Source organism: Peromyscus eremicus, chromosome 4 (genome assembly GCF_949786415.1).
Source record: "Peromyscus eremicus chromosome 4, PerEre_H2_v1, whole genome shotgun sequence".
NCBI lineage: Eukaryota > Metazoa > Chordata > Mammalia > Rodentia > Cricetidae > Peromyscus > Peromyscus eremicus.
In genome coordinates this window covers 129,947,722-129,969,052 of record NC_081419.1, presented here as the reverse complement: position 1 = coordinate 129,969,052, position 21,331 = coordinate 129,947,722, and the positions used below count along the sequence as shown (strand labels likewise).

Here is a 21,331-nt window from a genome sequence, read left to right as displayed (position 1 = left end):
GCAGGAGGATCTCTGTGAGTTCGAGGCCAGCCTGGTCTATAGAGCGAGTTGCAGAACAGCCAGGGCTACACAGAGCAGCCCTGTCTCGAAAAACAAACAAAACAAAACAAAAGAATAGCACCGTGATCAAATGGGATTCACATGAAGAAGGCAGGTTGGCTCCACACTTGAGGACCAGTCAATGAAAGGTATCATCTGACGCCAAGAGACCGAAAATGCCTTCAACAAACTCCAGCACCATCCACGATTTAAACATCCCAGCAAACTCAGAAGAGAATGGCTCCACACAGAAAAGAACCCACAAAGCTGAGGTTGTGATTCTCGTCCGTAACCCAGCACTCTGGAGGATGAAGTGCGAGGGTCAATGTGAGTTTGAGGCCATAAAAACAAAACCACCAACAAATAGATGTTTGGGTTTTTATTGTTGTTGTTGTTTTGATTTGTTTTTGTTTACTTGTTTAGGGTTGTTTTTGTTTTGTTTTGTTTTTGAGACGGGTTTCTCTGTGTATCCCTAGCTGTCCTGGAACTCACTCTGTAGACCAGGATGGCTTCGAACTGAAAGATCCACCTGCTTCGGCCTCCTTAGTGCTGGGATAAAAGACATGCCCCACCAGAGTCTAGCTTTAAAAAAAAAAAAAAAAGATAGAGCCTCACTGTGGAGCCCTGGTTGGCCTGGACCTCCCTTTTGTAGACCAGGCTGGTCTCAAACTTGCTGGAATGCTGATAACAGGCTCCTAGGAAATATTTCTTTCCTAAATTTTATGTGCATGTACATTCTGCTTACATGTATGTCTGTGCACCATGTGTGTACCTAGTCCCAGAAGCCCCCTGAAGAGGGCATCAGATCCCCTGCAACTGGAGTTATGGACAATCGTGAACCACCAGGTGAGTGCTGGGAACCGAACTCAGGTCCTCTGCAAGAGCATAAGTGCTCTTAACCACTAAACCATCTCTCCAGCACGGGCACAGAAAAAATTTTAAAGTGTATCTGCCAACACTCAGCCACTGTCTTAGTGGATGAAGAATGGACTCTTCCCCTAAGATGGGCAGCCAGGCAAGGATGGCCAGCCTCACGTCTCTGCTCAGAACACGCTGGAAGTTCTAACCAGAGAATCAAGCAAGAAACTGAGTTCAAAGACACTGCAGATGACAAGTTCACCCTTAGAGGAAGGGTAATGGGACTCCCCCCCACACACACACACAGAAAGCTACAGCAGCCAGTGAACTCATGAGTGCAGCCAGACACGAGAGCAGAACACAAAACTTGCTGTATTTCTATCCTGGCTATGAACTATGCAAATTTAAAACTTCTAAATGTCGCCTAGAGTCACACAAAAATGGGAATAAGTATAAGCAAAGGAGCGAAGGTACAGAACAATGGAAAACTAAACTACCTAAGTTAAAAACAAAACCAAAGCCCTGGGTCTGACCCCTTGTCACCAACAAAATAAGTAAAATAAAATCTGAATAAGACGTGAGAAATATTGTCCATGGGTTAAAAAATTCTGTATTGGGACAGACAGGTGGTTCAGCAGGGAAGAGCAATACAAGACTTGGGTCCCCTTCCCAGCACCCACATGGCGGCCCACAACTGTCCCCATCTCCGGTTCCAGGGTATTTGACTCCCTCTTCTGGCCTCTGAGGACACCAGGCACAAAAGCAGTGCACGGCGTAACATTCATCTACGTAAAATAAAAACCAGTCTTTAAAATATTTCCTGAACTGTTTACATGCTCATTCTCCTCGAATAGATCCAAAGAGTCAAACCGACCCCAACCATAATCTCAGCAGGTATTTGTAGAAACTGATGAATTAATTCTCAAACTCACATGGAAATGCAAAGGATCCAGAAGAGCCCCAAGCAACGCTGAAAGAGTACCTCAAAGTTGGAGGGCCTGATGTCCGAACAGTGCAAGACCACTGGAGACAGACAGACAGACAGACAGACCGACAGACCAACAGACCAACGGAACAGAAGAGGCCAGACACAGGCTCACACACACATGACTAGCTGATCTTTTTCTTTCGGTCAGGCTTTCATGTAGCCCAGCCTGGCCTCAAATTCACTATGTAGTTGAGGATGATTTTTGAACTTTTTGTTTGTTTGTTTGTTTGTTGCTCTGTGTAGTAGTCCTGGCTGTCCTGGAACTCACTCTGTAGACCAGGCTGGCCTTGAACTCACAGAAATCCACCTGCCTCTTGCTCCTGAGTGCTGGGATTAAAGGTGTGAGCCACCACCACCCGGCTGATCTTGAACTTTTTTGAAATAAAAAAAAAAAAATTATGTGTACATGTATATGTATATATATGAGCACATGTGTGCACCTGCCTGTGTAGGCCACAAGAGGGCATCAGAACCCCTGGAGCAGAAGTTACAGGTAGCTGTAAGGCAATGTGGGTGCCCCAACCTAAACTTGGATCCTCTGAAAGAACAGCAAGCTCTCTCAACAGTTGAGCCATCTCTAGAGCCCATGACCTTTGACTTCTGATCCTCCTGCCTCTACCTCTGGAATGTTGGGATTAGTCATGCCTGGTTTATGTGGTGCTTGGGGCTCAAACTCAGGGCTTCCTGCAGGCTAGGCAAGCCCTCTGCCAACTGAGGGACATCTCCAGCTGTAAGTAACTCACTTTTAAATCTGTCTCTCTGTCTCTCTGCCTCTGTCTCTGCCTCTCTTCCAACTGTTTTGGTTTCATTTGTATTTGTTCTCTGGAAACTTAACCAAAAACCTGGTCCATGCAGGTGATCCTCAACCCGAGTTAAGTCGCCAGCCCCTGGGTAACTGATCTTTGACAAAAGATCACAAGGGATGCAGCACAGCCAGGCGAGCTTCTTAAGCAACAACAAGAAACATTTATTTTATGCATGCATGCTGTGCACCAGGGTGCACATGTGGAGGTCAGAGGACAACTTAAGGGAGTCGGTTCTTGGTTCTCTCCTTCCACCATGTGAGTGCCAAGCTTGCTTGGTGGTCAGGCTTGGAGGTTCCTTTATCCTCTGAGCCATCTCACCAACCCCAGGAGAGCTTTTCAAACACTGGATTGAAGGTATATTTCTTTCTTTTTTCGGTCTTTCAAGACAGGATTTCTCTGTGTAGTTTTGGTGCCCATCCTGGATCTCGCTCTGTAGACCAGGCTGGCCTTGAACTCACAGAGATCTACCTGGCTCTGCCTCCCTTGTGCTGGGATTAAAGGCGTGCACTACCACTGCCCAGCTGAAGGTGTATTTCTATGCAGCACATGAAATTGAAACTAGACTTACACATTACACAGAACAATTAAAATATGGGCAAGAGTTATGAAATCTAAAACTCTAACTGGGCTGGAGAGATGGCTCAGTAATTAAGAGCACTGGCTGCTCTTCCAGAAGACCTGGGTTCTATTCCCAGCACCCACATGGCAGCTTGCCATCTGTAACTCCATTCTCAGGGGATCTGATGCCCTTTTCTGGCCTCTGGGTACCAGGCATGCTTGCAGTGCACAGACATACATGCAGACAAAACACCCATATGCTTAAACAAATGTAATTTAAAATTTATTAAAAACTCTAAAACTTAAAAAAAAAAAACTGTAGAGGAAACCATGATACTCTTGGGTTAGGCAAAGGATTCTTAGACATAACAACATTGGATACAAGTCAGAGAATGAACTGATAAATGGGCTTCATCAAAATTAAAACCATCACCAGGCAGTGGTGGCACATGTCTTTAATCCCAGCACTCGGGATGCAGAAGCAGGTGGATGATCTCTGTGAGTTCAGGCCAGTCTGATCTACAGACAGAGTTCCAGGACAGCCAGAGCTGTTACACAGAGAAACCCTGTCTCCAAAAACCAAAACAAAAACCAAAGCAACAACAAAAACAAACAAACAACAAAATTGAAACTTTCTCTTTTAAGACAGTCTTAAAGAAATGATCAGACGGCCAGGCGGTGGTGGCGCATGCCTTTATTCCCAGCACTCGGGAAGCAGAGGCAGGCAGATCTCTGTGAGTTCAAGGCCAGCCTGGTCTACAGAGTGAGATCCAGGAAAGGCGCAAAGCTACACAGGGAAACCCTGTCTCAAAAAACAGGAAAAAAAAAAGAAAAAAAAAAGAAAAGATCAGATACAAAGAAATGATTTCCCCACAAACTGGGAAAATACCGTGTTCACATATCTTTTGTGGATGAAAAGATGTTCCACAGCTCTGGTCCTTAAGGAACCGAGAGTTCACGCTACAGGAGCACATCAGCCTCAACCAGTGTTGAGGAGGGGGAGGAGGAGCTGGAACTTTCCCACACCAATGGTGGGAAACTAAAATGGGAACGTTATTTTGGAAAGGTTTGCTAGTTTCTTAAAAAGCTAAGCATACACTTGCTATCTTGTCTAGCCACTTTTCTAGGTATTTACCTAAGAAAAATGGAGCACAGATTCATAGCAAGAGTTGGATATAATTGTCCTTAAGAAGCTTTGTAAGAAACAAACCCATCAATAAATAAACGGTGACACACCCACACAATGGAATACTACTCAGCTATAAACAAGAGCGAGCCACGGCAGACTCGGCAGCATCTCTGATCGATCACCCCATGTGAAGGATGAGGAACAGAGTACAATAGTGTGTCATTCCATTATAGAGAATTCTAGAAAATACAAACAGATCCTTGCTTGGGGGGGGGAGGGGCAGGTGGGAGAAGGGTGGGGGAAGGGCAAGGAGGAGATTACAAGGGTGACAAAGAAACTCTGGATGGTGGTGGGTATTTTCAGTTCTGTATCTTTAAATATGAATTGTCTATTATATGTCAATTATACCTCGATATAAGCTTTTTAAAGAGGGATAAATCAAGGTTACACTAGGAATAAAGATTAAACCAGCATACCTTCACAGGCTCTTTTAACTTAAAGGTTCTAAAATTGTCTTGAAATTTTAAGACTCATCTGTTCACACATCCATAATCATTTATTTCCAGGATGCAGCAAGCCTCTCGACACCATTTGGAGATAACTATCCTGAGATGCTGACACCCGGCAGGGTGATGCCATTCTAAATCACTTCTACTCAGAAGTGACGCCCAGAGCCCAGAGCCCAGGACTCTGTCGCTTTATCAATCTCCAGGTTTGTTCCCAAACACAACAGCTCCTGCTCCATCACCAGGATTAAATCGCCTCCCCCAGGAGGGAGTCAAGCCTCTAAAAGCCGTGCTTAGTAAGAGAGATATGTTTCCACCAAAGACCAAGCACAGCAGGAGGGAACAGCATTCCTAGACAGCCACCCCCAACAAGAAAAAGCCTGGGCAGTAAGATGGCTCAGTAAGCAAAGGTACCTGCTGCCAAGCCTGATAACATGAGTTCAATTCCCGGGATCTACATGGTGGAAGGAGAGAACCCACTTCTATCAGCTGTCCTCTGACCTCCACATGCTTGCTGCGGCATGCACACACATGCACAGACACACGAAATAAAATTAAGTAAATAAATGTAATTTAAAAGAAAAATCTTCACAGGGATGGACCCACAGGAACCCTGGGTCCTGAGTCACAGCAGACACTTGTACTGATTTTCAGTTTTGTCTTTTTCCTTTTTATTATTTCTGACATTTTATCTATCCTTAAATAAACAATATTTTAGACCAGGCGGTGGTGGTGCATGCCTTTAATCCCAGCACTAGGGAAGCAGAGGGAGGGGGATCTCTGTGAGTTCGAGGCCAACCTGCTCTACACAGGGAGTCCCAAGACAGCCAGGGCTACACAGAGAAACACTGTCTCAAAAACCCTAAATAAATAAATAGTATTTTAGAGAGCTTTAAAGTTTCCAGAAGTGCTGGTCAGAGAATACAGGTTTCACACCCCACCCTCCCTGACAGTCACCCCCATTCAGAACTCACTCCCCGGCCAGCACAGTAGCTGTTACAGCGGACAGCTCAAGTTCACAGTCCTGGGCATTGGCCACGCCCTCTGTGCGGCACAGCCCCTAGGTTCTGACAAGTGTGTACTGGCCTGGACCCCTCCACTGCAGTGTCATTCAGAACAGTTTCATTACCCCCATTTCCAAAATGCCTGAGCTTCATCCCCTCAACCCCCCTCCCATCTCTCCATCCCGAACAACCACAACCACTAATCTTTCCTTGTCTCTAAAGATCTGTCTTTTCCAGAAAGTTACAGATGGATAGTGTGGTCACAAATTACATTCTTTTCAAACTGGGTTCTTTCACTTAGTAATTACGTTACACGTTTCTCTCTGTCATTTTTTTTCTTCTTTTTCTGTTTGGTAACTTGTTAAGTTATCTTTTTTTACTACCAAATAATATTCCATTATGTAGATATACCACAGTTCATTCATCCATTCATCTACTGGAGGGGGTCTTTACTATCATTGCTTTATTTTTAATGTTTATTTTATGGGTTTCTTTTAAACTTTTTACTCTTTTATCAGTCAATGCATTAAATTAAATAATTAATTAAAACTTTACTTATTAGCCAAGTGTGGTGGCACATGCCTTTAATCCCAGCACTTGGGAGGCAGAGGCAGGTGGATCTCTGTGAGCTTGAGGCTAGCCTGGTCTACATAGTGAGTTCCAGGAAAGCCAGGGCTATATGGAAAGACCCTATCTAAACAACAACAACTATAAAAGACAAAAACAAAAAAAAAACTTCTTTTTGTTTGTTTTTATTTATTTTTTAACATGGAAACAACTTATTGTGACCATCACTTAGACCTGGCATGAGTCGATCTAGTCTCACAAGAGAATGTCTGTAGCTGATGGGAAAGACCTGCAGTTGGTGTGTTGGTGAGGGCACAGAGGAACCGGAAGTCACTTTGCAGGTGGGAATTTATCAGCACAAGCACTTGGGAAGACTGTGTTACAGTACCAACCAAAGCTGGCATGTTTGTCTGCGATGGGGAACCCAGCCCTGGCTGTACTAAAAGGCATGCAGAGGGAAATGCAAAAGAGCGCTGTCCACAGTCAACACCTGGAAGTGACAACGGCCTGTCAACAGTATTGGATGTGAGGCGGAGACATCCACTCAGCGTGGTACCCATTCACACAGCATCAAGGAAGCTTCCTGACAGAGCACGAAGAAGGGGCACCCGGACAAAAGGAGCATTCTCCTTGCAAGGTCTAGGACAGAATCCTTGTTGCTTAGAGGACTGGGCCTCCTTAACCAGTTGGGTGTGGTGGTCACATCACACTGGACAGGACACTCAGGGTCAGTGCAAACAAGACACAGCCTCTGCATCAACTCACAAAATCCAGTGAGTCTCTGACTGAGGAACAGCATTCACATGGGGGCAAAGGCAGCTACAGGGAAACTGGACCACATCTGCACTTTCCCCACAAAGAATGCCAATATCATCCACAACACCATTGGATGCTTGGTATTGGCCATGCAGCAGATGCTATGCTCAGCGCCACCCCAAGTGCTTCATCGAATCCTTCCTTCCTCACAATGGTCTCCTGAGTAGGGACTGCTGCTGATCCTCTCCACTCTGATCCTCTCCACTCGGAGAGGCTGAGGCAGGGAGCTGAGGTAACTTGCTTGAAGTCAGGTAGTGTGGCACATCTGGATTTGCATCTAGGGATCAGGCCCTCATGTAAACCCCAAAACCCTGACAATAGTCCCCAAGGCTGCACACCCCTGTTGGACACTGCCCCAAACTCACTGTCCAGCCATCTTCCCTCTATTTCCCAACAGGCCCTCCCTCACTTCTATTTACACAGACAGACCCCCCCCCCCCTCTGAAGAAGCGGTCATCTTGATCCCATGTGGGCAACTCTTCATCCTTTTGGTCTCAGCTCAAGGGTTACCTCCTCCAGGAAGTCTCTGAGACCCCAGGCTGAATCCTCAGCTCCCACTGCCTCCCAACTTGGGCTTCGTCATGGTTTCACGTAATTTGAGTTTCCCAACAGCAAGCATGTAACCACGGTTCCTGCCTACCACAGGGCCTGGCACAGGATGACTAACGCAAGAATGAATACACCCACCAGGCAGACTGGGGTAAGGATGTCTAGAAGGCTGCTACCAATGAATGGTGGCAAGAGGAGGGGCCAGCAAGGTGGGTACGCTACCTCCATCCATCCCGGGCATCTTTCTGGTGGACAGGTACAAGTTGAGCCTCGGCACTTCCCTTGTCAGGAACCGGAACCTGATGTCCCCCATCCCGCAGCTCACACTCCCCTCACTCTGCTAAGCCCCAGTGGGTGGTGTATTAATAAACGGGAGGGAGAAGGTCACCCAGCTCGCAGGCAGGAGCCGTCCTTGACTCCGGCAGGCGGGCGGCAGGCGCAGCTGAAAGGCGCTGAGGAGGGGGAGCGCTTCGCCGAGCATGTGCATGCTATTTCTGATTCCCAGCTGGGCAGCCTGGCCCAGTGCATCTGCTGTGGGAGCCTGGGCAGCCTGGAGAGCGGCGGCGGGTGGAAGCAGCGACCAGTCACTCAGCCATGCTTGCACCTGACCTGGCCACAGCCATGCTGAAAACTCACCCACGGCTCCTCATGGCCAGGTGAGGTGACCCAGCTCCTCAGCCTGGCATTTGAGAAGAAGACCCAGTCACTGCCTGCCCTCTGGTTGTCCACACCCACAAGCGGCCCGGCCCTCCCTCTTCCACGGGTCTTCGCATCTGCTGTCCTTCCAGCCAGGAAGGCTGCCGTCTCCAGGTGTTGACTCATTCCAGCTTAACTGCCGGGTCTCAGCAAGAACCATTCCTCCAAAATGTTGACCCTGGTCAGCACCACATCCCGATGCTCCTTGTAGGGCCTCTCCTATATCAACAGGTATCCCCGGGTTATCTCAGAAGTCTGAGAGCCTTCTCCTGATCTAAGATTTGGTCAGCTTGGAGGCCCCGCCTTCACGTCTCTAGCATTTGGTCTGCAGTAGCCATGAAGCCTCATAAAGGGGAAAGAAAGCGCTTGCATTCTGAGATGGAGCAGAGGACTGAGGAGCTCAGAGGTGGAGCACAGGCAGGGAGCAAAGAGTTGGATTTGTTTGTGACCTGGATATGAAGGGTCAGAGAAATGAAGCCCTAGGGGACAGGGAGAAAGAAGGAGAGCCACACACCATCAGCAGAGGACTCCCTCTCCATGTTACACCTGCCAACCCCAATGTCTCCTCCAGCAGTCAACAGCCTGGCTAACAGCTCAGGAAGGCTGGGATACTGTACCAGGTGTGGCTGCTCACAGCCCTGCCTCCCCCACCCTGACAAGCGCGGTCTACATAGACCCAGTACAGAACAGAGCGTGTGGCCTCAATATATCAGCTCCCCAATGCGGGATGCCCAGATGGAATATGGAGCTCATGGTAGGCCTGGGCGCTGGGAGAGCTGGACCACCTGCCCACAATTTACAGCTGTATCTCCTGACAGAGGGAGGTGCCCCGGGGCCCAAGGTCAGGGCTGGGCCTGGCAGAGACCCTCCAAGCAAAGGCCCACTGCCTAGCCTCCCACCCAAAGCTGTTACTTGGAATGTGGGTCATGCACAAACCAGGCCAGCCAAAAAAGGAGGATTCCAGGGAGGGAAGGGCTCCAGCAGGGTCCCAGAGAGGCCTGGAGGTGGGGAGGTACAGGTATCCTGGTTCCTAGGCCCGTTAGGGACCCTGATGGTTCCAAGAATTCTTTCTTACTTTCTGAAGCTCTTACAGAGACCCTACACTGTATACACCCGAGTACCGGCTTTCTTGGCCCATCTTGACCACTCCCTCGTTCCACCATCTGTCTCTCTGTGCTAGTACTCCACACTGCTCACTTCTCCGGCCTCTTTCTCACGCTGATCTCTCAGGGCAGCCCAGGTCCTTCTGCAAGCCAGGGGCTAGGGAGGGGCAGAGGAGCAGGGCAGTCGTTTCTTATGCACCAGGCTCTGTTCTAGGCACCGCAGCATTCGGGACCCCACTTCCCTCAAGCCTTCAAGGCAGGCAGTGCCACGGTCACTCTTTGGGGTACAAAAGGAGAAACTTTTTGCCTGAGAGTTGTTCCTGTAATCTGACCAAGGTCATAGAGCTGGTAAACCTAGCTACTAACTCACAAACCTTCCTAATCACCTCACTCAGGGTGGGCAAGCTCTGGCGGTTATCTCCAGGAGGCCCGGCCTGCGGTTGCCCACGGTTCTTGGGACTGAGGCCCATACCCACTTTCCACTCCTTTTTGCTTTCTCTATCTAAAACAAAACCAGGAAATAAACAAACAAAAAAACGCTATTCATGAAAAGAGCAGAAATGGCCTGCTGTGGACACCCCACTAAAGAAGCCCACAGTCTCCCCAGCCAGCCTCCATGTCCCGACCCACTATCAGCCTGGCAAGGGCAGTGCTGGGTTCTGAGGCTAAATGGGCTCAGTTCTAACCCCGGCTCCACCAGCAGCAGCTAGGGGACCTCAGGAATGCCATCTTTTTTCTTTGCCTTGTTTCCCCTCCTGAGAGGACACTGTTCTCCCTGCCTAGTCATTCAAGAGACAAACAATGCCACTCTCTGGCCCAGGCACCGTGCCACTTCCTGACCTGGCCATGTTAGGTCTCCACTGAGTTCCTCAGGTGGCTCCTGGAGGTGTCCCGGGTAGGACACCTGTGTAATATGGCCTTCAACCACCAGCTTCAGAGTCCTGCTCCACAGTGATAGAAAGCTAATGAAGAGGTAAGTCTGGCGGTAGGCAGAGAGAAGAGAGGGAGAGAGAGAAAAAAATATAAATGAATGAATGAGAATCAGTTTCCCAAGGGGGAACTGGGTCCTGGGTCCAAGAGGGGACAGGTTCTACTTCCAGGACCCCTACCACCAAAGGAGTACTGTTGCCCACCTCATTGGCCTTGGGTTGCTTCTTGTGATGGTGGACAGACACACAGACAGGTCTGACCCTCAGAGACCAAACTACAGGTCCCTGTGCCCAGCTTCAAATGGTCCTCACTGTCACCCTTTGGGGCTGAAGATGGATGCCTGCCAGGCCTAAAATAATCCTTGGCACAGTCCTTGGCACAGAGGGTGTTTGCAGCAGAGAGCATACACCAGCTGCAGGAACAGCCAGGCCACATACCAGGCTCAAAGGACAAGAACAAGAAATGAAGCCAGGTGTGGGAGCACAAGCCTGTAATCCCAGACCTGGGAGGGTGAGGCAGGAGGACCTCGGGTTCCAGGCCAGCCTGGGCTACATAGCAAGACACTAACTCAAGGAATCAAGGAAGAGAAGGAGAAAGGAAACACACCTTCAGACTCTGGCTTTTCCCAGGTTGGAAAGACAGCTCTGACCTCTAGGCCAGCTTAACAGAGACCAGCTCACTAGCCTCAAAAACTATGGTGCCAGGCCTGATGAGGGACTGGCCTCCAGAAAGAGTTATGTTCCCAAGGCTGGAAGAGGAACAGAGAGAAAGTTACAAAGGGACCCACTGGCATGGACAGCTGTGTGGTACCAGCCTCGTGATATACCCATTAAGGTACCACCCTCCCACCTCTCCTCTGCACCTGCACCTGCCTGCACTGCTAGGCTCCACAGTACCTGGGTACCACTTCTAACTGGCTGCCTGCTTGTGTGTAGACTGGTTCCATCAGCCTGCAAAGGCCCCTGCATGCCCAAAGACCCTCACACAGTCTACCCTGCTGTGGGGTGCGGGGAACCACGAGGACACACAGCGTAGGGTTCCTGGAAAAGGAGGCCTGAGCTGAGCCTCGGATAATGAACAGGAACAAAGATTCTGGGGTAGGGCCCCCCAGGCTACAGGGACAGTAAAGGCAGAGGCTGGGAGGCAGGTGACACAGAATATTATAAAATCCCTGGTCCTCATGTAGTGCTGCAGGAGGAGCAGGGTCACTGCAAGAGGCGGGTGACAGAGCATGTCACGCTGGGGGCTGGGTGTGGTCCTAAATCAGACATAATTGCCTGAGTGTGAGACGCGGGAGCAGACCTGAGGGAAGTCTGGGAAGCGATTGGTTGCCGTAAGCTGCAGGAGGAGCCCAAGCTCCTTGTTGTTGTTGAACCCCAGGTCCACCACGAGGGACCCAGAGAGAAGGCCACCTCTCTGGGAATGACCTTGCCATTCATCAAACCCAGCCTTGCAAACGCTTCCTGGAAACTTTGGGCCACAGTGGGTCACAGTGACAGCTCCCAGGCTGCCCACTGCTTGTGCCCCTGCCCTGGCCGGCGTCAGCAGAGGTTGGCCAGCTTTGGTCTTGGCCCTGGCAGGTGGGCAGGCAGCCAACAATCCATGCCAGTGCCGGGAAACCTGGCAGTTGCTGGTCAGGAGAGCACCGTGGGCCTGCCCTGCTCTGGAGCCCTCTGTGGCTCCCTAGTTTCTTTCATGGAGAAGCATCCACACAGGGGAGGCTGGAGAGGGAGGGTCCTGCCATACCCCAGGTCACCTTAGGAGAGCCACTCAAATGTCCTAGAGCAGACTCGGTGGTGGACAGGGGCTCCGCCAGCGGCGGCCATGGTAGACTATACCAGTCCACATCCCACCAAGTTTCCCGTCCTACCTAGGCAGCGTCCCCTCTCTCTGCCTCATTTTCTATACATGTCAACAGTCTTCCTGTAGCCAATCAGACCATGAGGCCCAGCTGACTCTAACTCACACCAAGATCCTCCTTGCGCTCTCCAGGCCACATCCTTGGCATTCCATACTGCCCCCACCTCAGGGCTCTGTACCAACCTTCCCGGCCTCAGGTCACTTCCTGGGAGGGACAGTCCACCCTGATGCCCAGCACTAGCTACAGTATTCTGCGTGGTAGCAGCGCCTGTCACTGCCTTGAGTTTACATTCATCCGGAAGGTTATGTAATGACTGCAGGCCTCCCAAGAGGATCACGGCTCTGCAGGGCAGGGACCAGCCACTTGTTCACTGTGTATGCCCAGCATCTGCTCAGGGCACGGAGCACGCACTTGACATGTGTTTGCTGAAGGAATACTCCGGAGTAAGAAGGGAAGCAGAGGAGGAAGCCCCAAGGGATGACAGTGTCTACATTATCCCCGTCTCAGTGTCCAAAGGATCCAACAACGCACAAAAAGCCTGGCCAGAGTGGGGGCAGTCTCTCATCCACACTGGACACACATACACCCCCCATATGCTGGCGCACGCCCTTCCACATGTCACAGACACACATGGCCCACATGTACCATGCAGATGCCTTCACACACACACCATATACACTTCCCCCATACACACAAACACCATACATACATACTAGGTATATTTCTCCACACTTCACACACACACACACACACACACACACACACACACACCCATACATACATGCCAAACACACCTTCCCACACACATATACATGCACACCACACATACATACCACACATACCTACTTACATGCCACACACATATATAACATACATCCATACCACATTCACCTCCCCGCACACCTCCACAAACCATATGAAACCTCACATACCACACGAACTTCCCCTCACACCACATACATGCCCCATACACACACACACACACACACACACACACACACACACACACACACACACCACACACGTCTCCCCTTACATCACACATTTACCACAGATACACACATACTTACCATACATGTCACACATACCTCCCCGTACCATACAGCATACACAACCCACACATACCTCCAACACGCCACACATTATACACACACACACACACACACACACACACACACCCTATATACATACCATACATATACATATAAGCACACTACACATGTGACATCTAACGGGACAGCTGAGGCAGCCCATCACATCACCACGGACCTCCCCATGGGCCACCCCATCACACTGCACTCTCTCAGAGTGCCTGGAAGGTCAGTTGAAGCCCACATACAGGCAGAAATAGGCCTGACCCAGGGCTGAGCAGGACCCCAGGGTCACCCAGAGCTGCCTGCCTCTGCCATTTCCACACGGTCCCTGGGAGTTCTCACAAGTGCCCGGTCCTCTAGGAATCCCTCACAGCCCAGAAGTGCCAAGTCTCTGAGAAGGCAAGATGTGAGATGTGAGATGCTCACACCTCCTTACTTGTGACCACAGCAGCACCATGTGGGCCTGGAAGATGGGCGAGACCAACCCACACCACTCTCATCTCCCAAAACACAGAGAGAAAACGAAGACCAAAGAAGACTCAGCCACCAGATGGCCTCTGGCTGGGGTCCTACCTTCTTGCCTGGACTGTCAGGTATACATACCTGGGTTCAAATCCTACCCGACCACCGCTGGCTCAGTGCCCCTCCCCGCAAGCCCGTCTCCTTGGGCAAAAGCAGAGATCAGCACAGCACCCCACTCCCTACACATAGAAAACACTGGTGGCAGGGGTCTGGAAGCCATGGCTACCCCAGGCAGGTTGCATGCAGCCAGGCAGCCACCTCCAAAGAGGTCATTACAAAGCTGCAGAGCCCAGAGCCCAGCCCCACACAGTCCATGCTGTCCAGTAAAGGAGGACACTGGAGCCTGGGGACCAGCAAGGCCATGGCACTCAGAGCCTCCAATGAGCTCTGGCTCCCGGGGCATCCAGCAGAACTAAGAACGCTGGGCTTGGCGATAGCCGGGGGAGGCAGGCAGCTGGGGTGCTGGGGTGGTGGGAAGAACCTCTCCCCCATTTTTAGCAAACCTGATCCCCGTTTCCAAGCTGTACTCCACAGAGCACGGCCACGTCACTTGCACAGCGCCCAGTCAGCCTGCAGGAGGTGGGAGTAAAAGTCCCCTCCCTCTGTCAGCGGTTGAAGGACAGAGGGTGCTGGGGAAGCCAGGCAGCTGCCAGGGTGAAAACAGAAAACGGCTCCTGATACCTACTGGAGGGAAGTCCAGCTTAGTTCAGCCCTGCAGATCCAGAGAGCTGAGCTGACAAAGACTCAGATGGCACCCCCAGGCCCCCAAAGAGACGGAGACCCCGAGGCTCAGAGAGGTGCCAGGTCCCGAGTCAGGAATCACAGCATCACAGCAACAAGCAATTGGCCATCCTTCTCACGGTCCCTTAAGCACACAGCACACACTCCTGACATGTCAAGAAAGAAGCTCTATGACCTACCAGGAGCCTATCCCTACACAAAGACAAATGTCTAAACCCAGTAGGCCAAGTGCTCAAAGCCCCAAGACCAGAACCTTGGGGTGCATGGTGTCCCGGTGCCTCCCAGTCAGGATGGTTTCTTAATCACGTCTGGGGCCCCATGCAATGCTGGGTACACAGTAAGCACTCAATTTATGCCTCAGCAGGTCTTGCTTGGTGTATATGCTAGGGTTTCTGTCCCACTCCTGTATCATCAGACAGACTCTAACCCCATCCTGGGCTTCCTCGTGATGACCCCCGTAGAGCACCAAATAGCCCTCTGACCATGTGTGAAGCCGGTCCTGGAGATGGGTCCCTGTCCCTGTTCCTAGGGGCCTGTTGCTCTGTTTCGGAGGAAGGGAGTCTGCTTCTTAACCGAACGGTCCTGGGAACCAAATAACTTCTTTCCTTTTCCCGGTGGGCTGGTAGTTGTGGCTACCTATCCCGAAGGTGTGAGGAGGTTACCCATGTAACCTCCTCACACCTTCGGGAGTTTTAAGGATGGGTCACAGCCCCCTTTAGTAAGCCCCACGTCACGGTGACCATGGCAGTCAGAGCTCACACTAGGCCTATGGTAGGGCTGAGAGGCTTGTCTGCCGCCAATGCCCTTGAATTCCAGGGATGCCTTGGGGCTGCCTGCCTACACCAGGTGGGCATCCACCTCCAGCGTAAATGATCAGGTTCCCCAAGGCCAGGAAGGAGCCTACCACAGTTGATCCCCACAAACCTCATACTCCACCTCCACCTCTTTCTGGTGAGTGAATGGGAACTTCAGGATCCCCAGATGATGAGCTAAGGTGCACCTCTAAACTCACTTAGACCCAAACACTGGTATAAAGGGCTTTGCCACCCATGTGGCCTTGGACCACTTACTTAAAGCTCTCCGTGTCCAGTTTCCTCACCTGTAAAATGGGGCTAATAAGATTAGGGGATGGTAGAGCCCGAAGCAGACACAGGGTGCTTGGAGTCAGTACTTACTAAATAGCAGGCCTTGAACCACACTTAGGTTCTGGGAGATGGTCAATGATGCTTTGTCAAGCGGATAGCTGTTGTTGTTTTAACTGTCAGCTGCTGATAACGGCTGTTATTATTATTATCACTGTCAACATCAGCAGGAATCCCCAAGCCTGGTTTTGCAACCAGCCCTGCCTGGTGAGGGGTGTAGCAAAATTCTCCAAACAAAATGTGCTTCCATTCATTTTGGGTTTTTGAAAAGGCCACGTCAGCCGGGCTCGGTGGGGAGGAGGCGGCATTGCGAAACCCAGCACAGAAGGATCCAGGCTGCTCCTCAGCTCAGGAAGTGATGTACCATCTACTCAAGAGAGGCCCTGACACAATGGCCACCCCCTAGGGCCCAGTGATTGGGGTTCCTGGGCTGTGGGCCCACTCTCCAGCCTGTGAGCGACCTTGGGCAGCTCCTGCACCTCAGTTTCCTCATCAGTCAAATGAAGGTATTTGCTCTTCACTCTTACGAAGGGGATGACCAGAAAAATGCATACAGTAGATGTATCCTGCACACAGCAGAGTGCTAGACCTACCCTAAAGGCTTCAGTCTTGGCCTGAGGTTGCTGCCAGGAGACTGCTGAGTAGAAGGACAAAGAGAATCAGTAACAATCCCCCCACCGTGAACCACATATATAGTATAGAAAGGTAGTCATGTCTCAGAGACCAACCACACGAGTGCAGTGGAGTGGGAATATATTTGCCTCTGCATCCTCCACCACGGGAAGCCCTGCTGGGTAACAGCCTTACCCAAAAGATGCCCAGTCAGAGTTCACTTCACAGTGCAGTCTCTACCTAAGCCAGCCCCCTTCACCTCCTAGAAACCGCCAAGCCTATCACTCTGTGGACCACAGCCCTGGGCCTGTTCGTACCCAGTCCTTCAAACCTCCTAGGGCTACCAAGCCCCACCCTGCACCCCGTAGTGCTCACAGAAGCAGCCCACCTTCATGACCAGTGTCCCCGAGGACCACTCAGGAGGGCCACCTCTCTTATCAGGACACAGGCCTTCCTGATTTTATGAATGCCAGTGAGGTCCTCCGCCAGCAGGGCTGCTCCTCCACCCTCGATCCACCCAAATCCCCGAGGCCTCCAAACTCAGACCAGCACGTGCCGTCTAGGGTATGTTTCCAGCACTGGGTGGCCTGCGTCCCCAGGACAGGATCCCGTTTACACACTGGATCTCCCCAGGTTTGACTCTATGTCCCCCAGCCTGACACAGCACTGAGCGCTGTGCGGAGCAGGAAACACTAGCAGCCCAGAGATGGAACGGCAGACGAGGAACCAGGTGAAAAGCCGGCAGACCCACAGATGCAACCAGGGTAACTAGGTAGGCAACTGATGTGAACACATGAGCTGATGCAGGAACAGGGGCCAGATCACAGGGTCACAGGGGTGCCCAGAGATACAGGACCTACCTAAGCATGACCTCGGCCTCTGCCAGAACCTCTGGACTCCCGCGGACACACTGGGATTTTAGAGGCCACAGACCTATAACTCCCACAAGCCTGCCAAATGCCTCTGGGTGCACAGAGCCAGCTGGAGGCAAGAACCCATAGGAGCAGTCATGTGGGCAACTGGACCTGGCCAAGTCTCCTCCACGCCCATTGCCCAGCCCTCCACTTGGAATGGTCCAGTTCACACTCACCCACTCAAACCAAAAAAATAAAATAAAAAATAGGACCAAGTTCCCTCAGCCAGAAGACCAGTCCCCAGCACAGGGATGCTAGCACGAAGGTGTGACATGGCCCCTCCCACATCAATCACACCAAGTGACGTGCAGTACAGAACTCGGGCGGGAGTCGTAAAGTTACAGAGGTCTTGGAGCGGTGGAGATGTTGGTAGGGACACAGTGAGGAAGCTTTCTTCTCAAAGTAATATTTAGGATGAAGCTAGGCTGATAAGCATCGTTAAGTAGGTAAAGTGGGGGGGTGGGGTGGAGGCAGAGAACCCAGCACGCTCAAAGACCCTGAGGCTAAAGGCAGCTTGAACGTGTTCCAGGATCTGAAAGCAGGCCAGGGAGAGCAGAGCCAGAGTGAGAGAGGAGGTGATACAGCTGAGAAGTAGTTGCTGTGGGAAGGAGGCTGGGCTTCATCCTGGGAGCTGTGGGCATTTATTGGGTACCAACTATATGCTTTCCCAAAAAGGAACATCTGAATTCAGATTTTATTCATTCGCATTTCAGAATGTTTAAATGGAAATACCGAAGTGCACTGGAGTCCGAGAGGGCTATTTTTAAATGTTTTTTTTTTTTTTCAAATAAATCTCCATCAATCACAGCTGTATGGGAGGGGAGGGACCACCTGCTCTCTGCCACATCAAGTGCACTGGACACCATCCCTCGGTGTGTAGACACACTGGCATCTATGAAGCCAGATGCCTGTGAGCCACAAAATCCCAACAAGATGCCAGTGGGTGCCCCGACACACAAGATACGTCACTGAGTCCTCTGGAAGCTCCAAGTACACGTTCCACCCTCAGCTCCCGAGTGCTTCCTTCAAAACAGCAACCTCGGCTGCCAAGCAGCCCTGCGCCCCGGGGCACAGCCCTCAGACCTGCAGCTCATCTCCGGCTGACACCAGCAGGATGCTTCCTGGGTTCCCGGTTCCGTAACTCAGTCATCAGGCCCTGCCTACCCGACACTTTCTCTTGAGTCTGGGCCCTGCCCACCTCTCCAATGCCCAGCCCAGCTCCACCTGGCCTAAATGGACCAGGGCTTCATGGACACCACTCACAGGCACACCGGGCATTCCCCAGCCCCAAGAGGACCCACGAACTCTATCCCACCCCTACCCCAATAGACACGGGCACACACGCCTGGCCCACGTACACAGACAGCATCTTCAGAAGCTACTGGGAACATACTCGGAGCTGGTCGAGCAGCCGCTGAAGCCCAGCTGAGGGGGAGGGTGGCCCCCAACAGTGGTTCCTAACACTCGAGCCTCGGCCATCAGCCCGGAAACGAGCTCTGCGGCCCCACCCAGTCCGGTTGTCAATAGTCTGGCTCAGGCCCCTCGGGCCACCCTTGGCCCACGCAGCTCACAGTTCTCGATACAGAGGAGTAGGGGGAGAGAGAGAGAGGTAGCCACCTGAGGGACAGAATTCTACAGACTCCTCCAACAGGCATTCTGCCATGGTCCTGTACAGCTTCTTACCATCACCTCTAGCCTTGCAGAAAACAGTGCCCTCCTCCAAGTGAAGCCACAGAGGCAGAAGGACCCGACCCTCCCCCACCTCACAGGAGGTGCCAGGAGTAGAGGCGGGGCAGTCCAACCTCCTTACGGCTGGGGACTGCAGCCCCCTCCCCCTCTGTCATTTCTACTTTCAAGCAGGTGGAGGTGCTGGGAAACCCTCCCCATCCGTACAGCCCTCCAAGAGTGGGGTTCCCCATCCTCCGTCACAACTGGCCTTCACCCACCCACCTACCCACCACCCTTCCCCCATTTCGTACCCCCCCCCCCACAACATCAACAGTCTGTGACAGCCCGACACAGGCAGTGTGGAAGAACGCGAGAAAGGAGATGGATGAAGGGCTGGATGGGGAATCCGACAAGGCAGGTTCTGCCCAAAGAGGCCCGGGGACTATCACTTGCCCAGGTAGCACATGTCCCCTCCCAGCAGGCCCAGCACATCTGGACCCAGCTGGCCTCTGCAGCCACCTGGTCTACCCTCCACCCGCTCTGCACGCGAACCCCCTTTCCCGCGGGGCGCCGCACGTGGGGGCCTCCGGTGGCCATGTGAGCGCCCCCCCCAGCCCAGGTGCCAGGGTCGCCCGGCCCCTCCCGGACAGGCGACAGCGCCGGGGGCGATGCGGCGCGGGGTCGCCCGCCCCCTCCCTGGATGCCGGGTCCCGGGGAGAGCCCGGGAAGGGGACACGAGCGTGCGGCAGGCTGAAGGCAAGAGAGCCCGGACCGCCCCGACACGCGGCCGGGTGGGGGCTGCAGCGGCCGGCCGCCTGCGGATGGAGGGCCGGGAGCGGCTCCTGCACCCCGGCCAGGAAAGGGCCAGCAGCATTGGAGGGGCCGGCCCGCATCGCGCTCCAGGCCCTTGCGCCCTGGCCCGTCGGAGGATCCGGAAGACCCCGCCGCTGCGCGCATCTGTCCCCGGGGCTAGCCGCGGCCCGGGGCTGCCCGGGGTCTAGCCTCGGAGGATGGTCTTGACGCGTGCCACCCCCGCGCGCTCACCTGTGCCCGCGGCTCGGCCGCCTCGGTCCGCTCGGCCTCTGCGCTGCGCCCGCTCCGCTCCGCTCCGCTCGCTCGCTCGCTCGTAGCGTAGCTCGCCTAGGCCCCGGCCCCGGCCCCGGCCCGCGGGCGCCCCATGCCTCTCCTCCGGCCGGCGCGGCGCCCCAGATGCGGCTGCGGGAGGAGGAGCCGCGCGGCCCCGGCTCCCCGAGAGCGCCGGGGAGGGGGCGGGGGGCGGGGAGACGCGCGCGGGGGAGGGGGCCGCGCGGCTGCGCCCAAAACCAGGCGCGGATCCGGCCGGGGGCCCGGGGCTGCGGGGGACCGCGGGGGCCGCTCGGGGCCCGGCGCGCCGCCCCCGCCGCCGGCCCGGGGGAGGGAGGGGAGGGACGCCGCGGCTGCCAGCGCTGGGTGTGTAGCTCAAAGAGCGCTTGGGAATCTGCGGCCGGTCGTCCAGAGAGGGCAGGCTACCGGAGCGAGGTTACACAGCGCGGGCCCGCGGTGGCGCGCGAACTTGGAAACCCGGGTTGTTGAGTGGGTCGGCAGGAACGTGTGTTGGCCATAGCTGCGCTCCCTGTAGGGTAGGGAAACTGAGGCTCAAAAAAGATGAGGCTGGTCTAAGTCGCGCCGCGGGAGTCAGGGTTCTACCCCCCCCCCGCCCCCCGCCCGTTTCCCCGCTAGGGTTCCTGCCTCTAAGATCGGGTGCCCCCTCCCGGTGACCCGCTTCCTGCAGAACCCTGTTTTGGGCAGCGGTACCTGGCTAAACGCGTCTCTGGAATTCGTGGCCGGGCACCTGTCTTACCTCTCCTGGGGGTTTCTGCGATCACCAACTAGAGAGGCTCTCCCTGAGCCCGTGTTTCCGCCTGCACAATGGGGACAACGTAGCATCTATCTCCTTGAGAAACCCAAGAAATAATGAGTATAAGCAAGCGCTCCTTGTTGGATCATGGCTCTCAAATGGATGCACCTCCTCCCCTGGCTCCCACACAGCCATCCCTGGAGAATACTAGGTGTGCAATCGAGGCTCCACACAGTCCTCTTTCTTCTCTTCCCCTGCCTGCCCACCCTCCTCACATCTCTATCCCAGAAGCCACTGTTCCCCCTTTCCCTGAGCCTGCAATGCCCTCCCACCATCCCTCACTGACAAACTCCTACTCATCCCTCAAGACCCAGAGCAATTTCATGTACCA

At 53.0% G+C, this 21,331-nt stretch overlaps 1 protein-coding gene across 1 annotated transcript in view; it reads right to left on the bottom strand.

Annotated features, from left to right (window-relative positions):
- Dlgap4 (DLG associated protein 4) overlaps positions 1-20,267 on the bottom strand; it is a 169,011-nt gene extending 148,744 nt beyond the window's left edge. Inside the window, exon 1 of the mRNA XM_059261773.1 lies at positions 20,148-20,267. The gene's annotated coding sequence lies outside the window, so the exon portion shown is untranslated. The remainder of the gene's footprint in view (positions 1-20,147) is intronic.
- Positions 20,268-21,331: the final 1,064 nt, after the last annotated feature.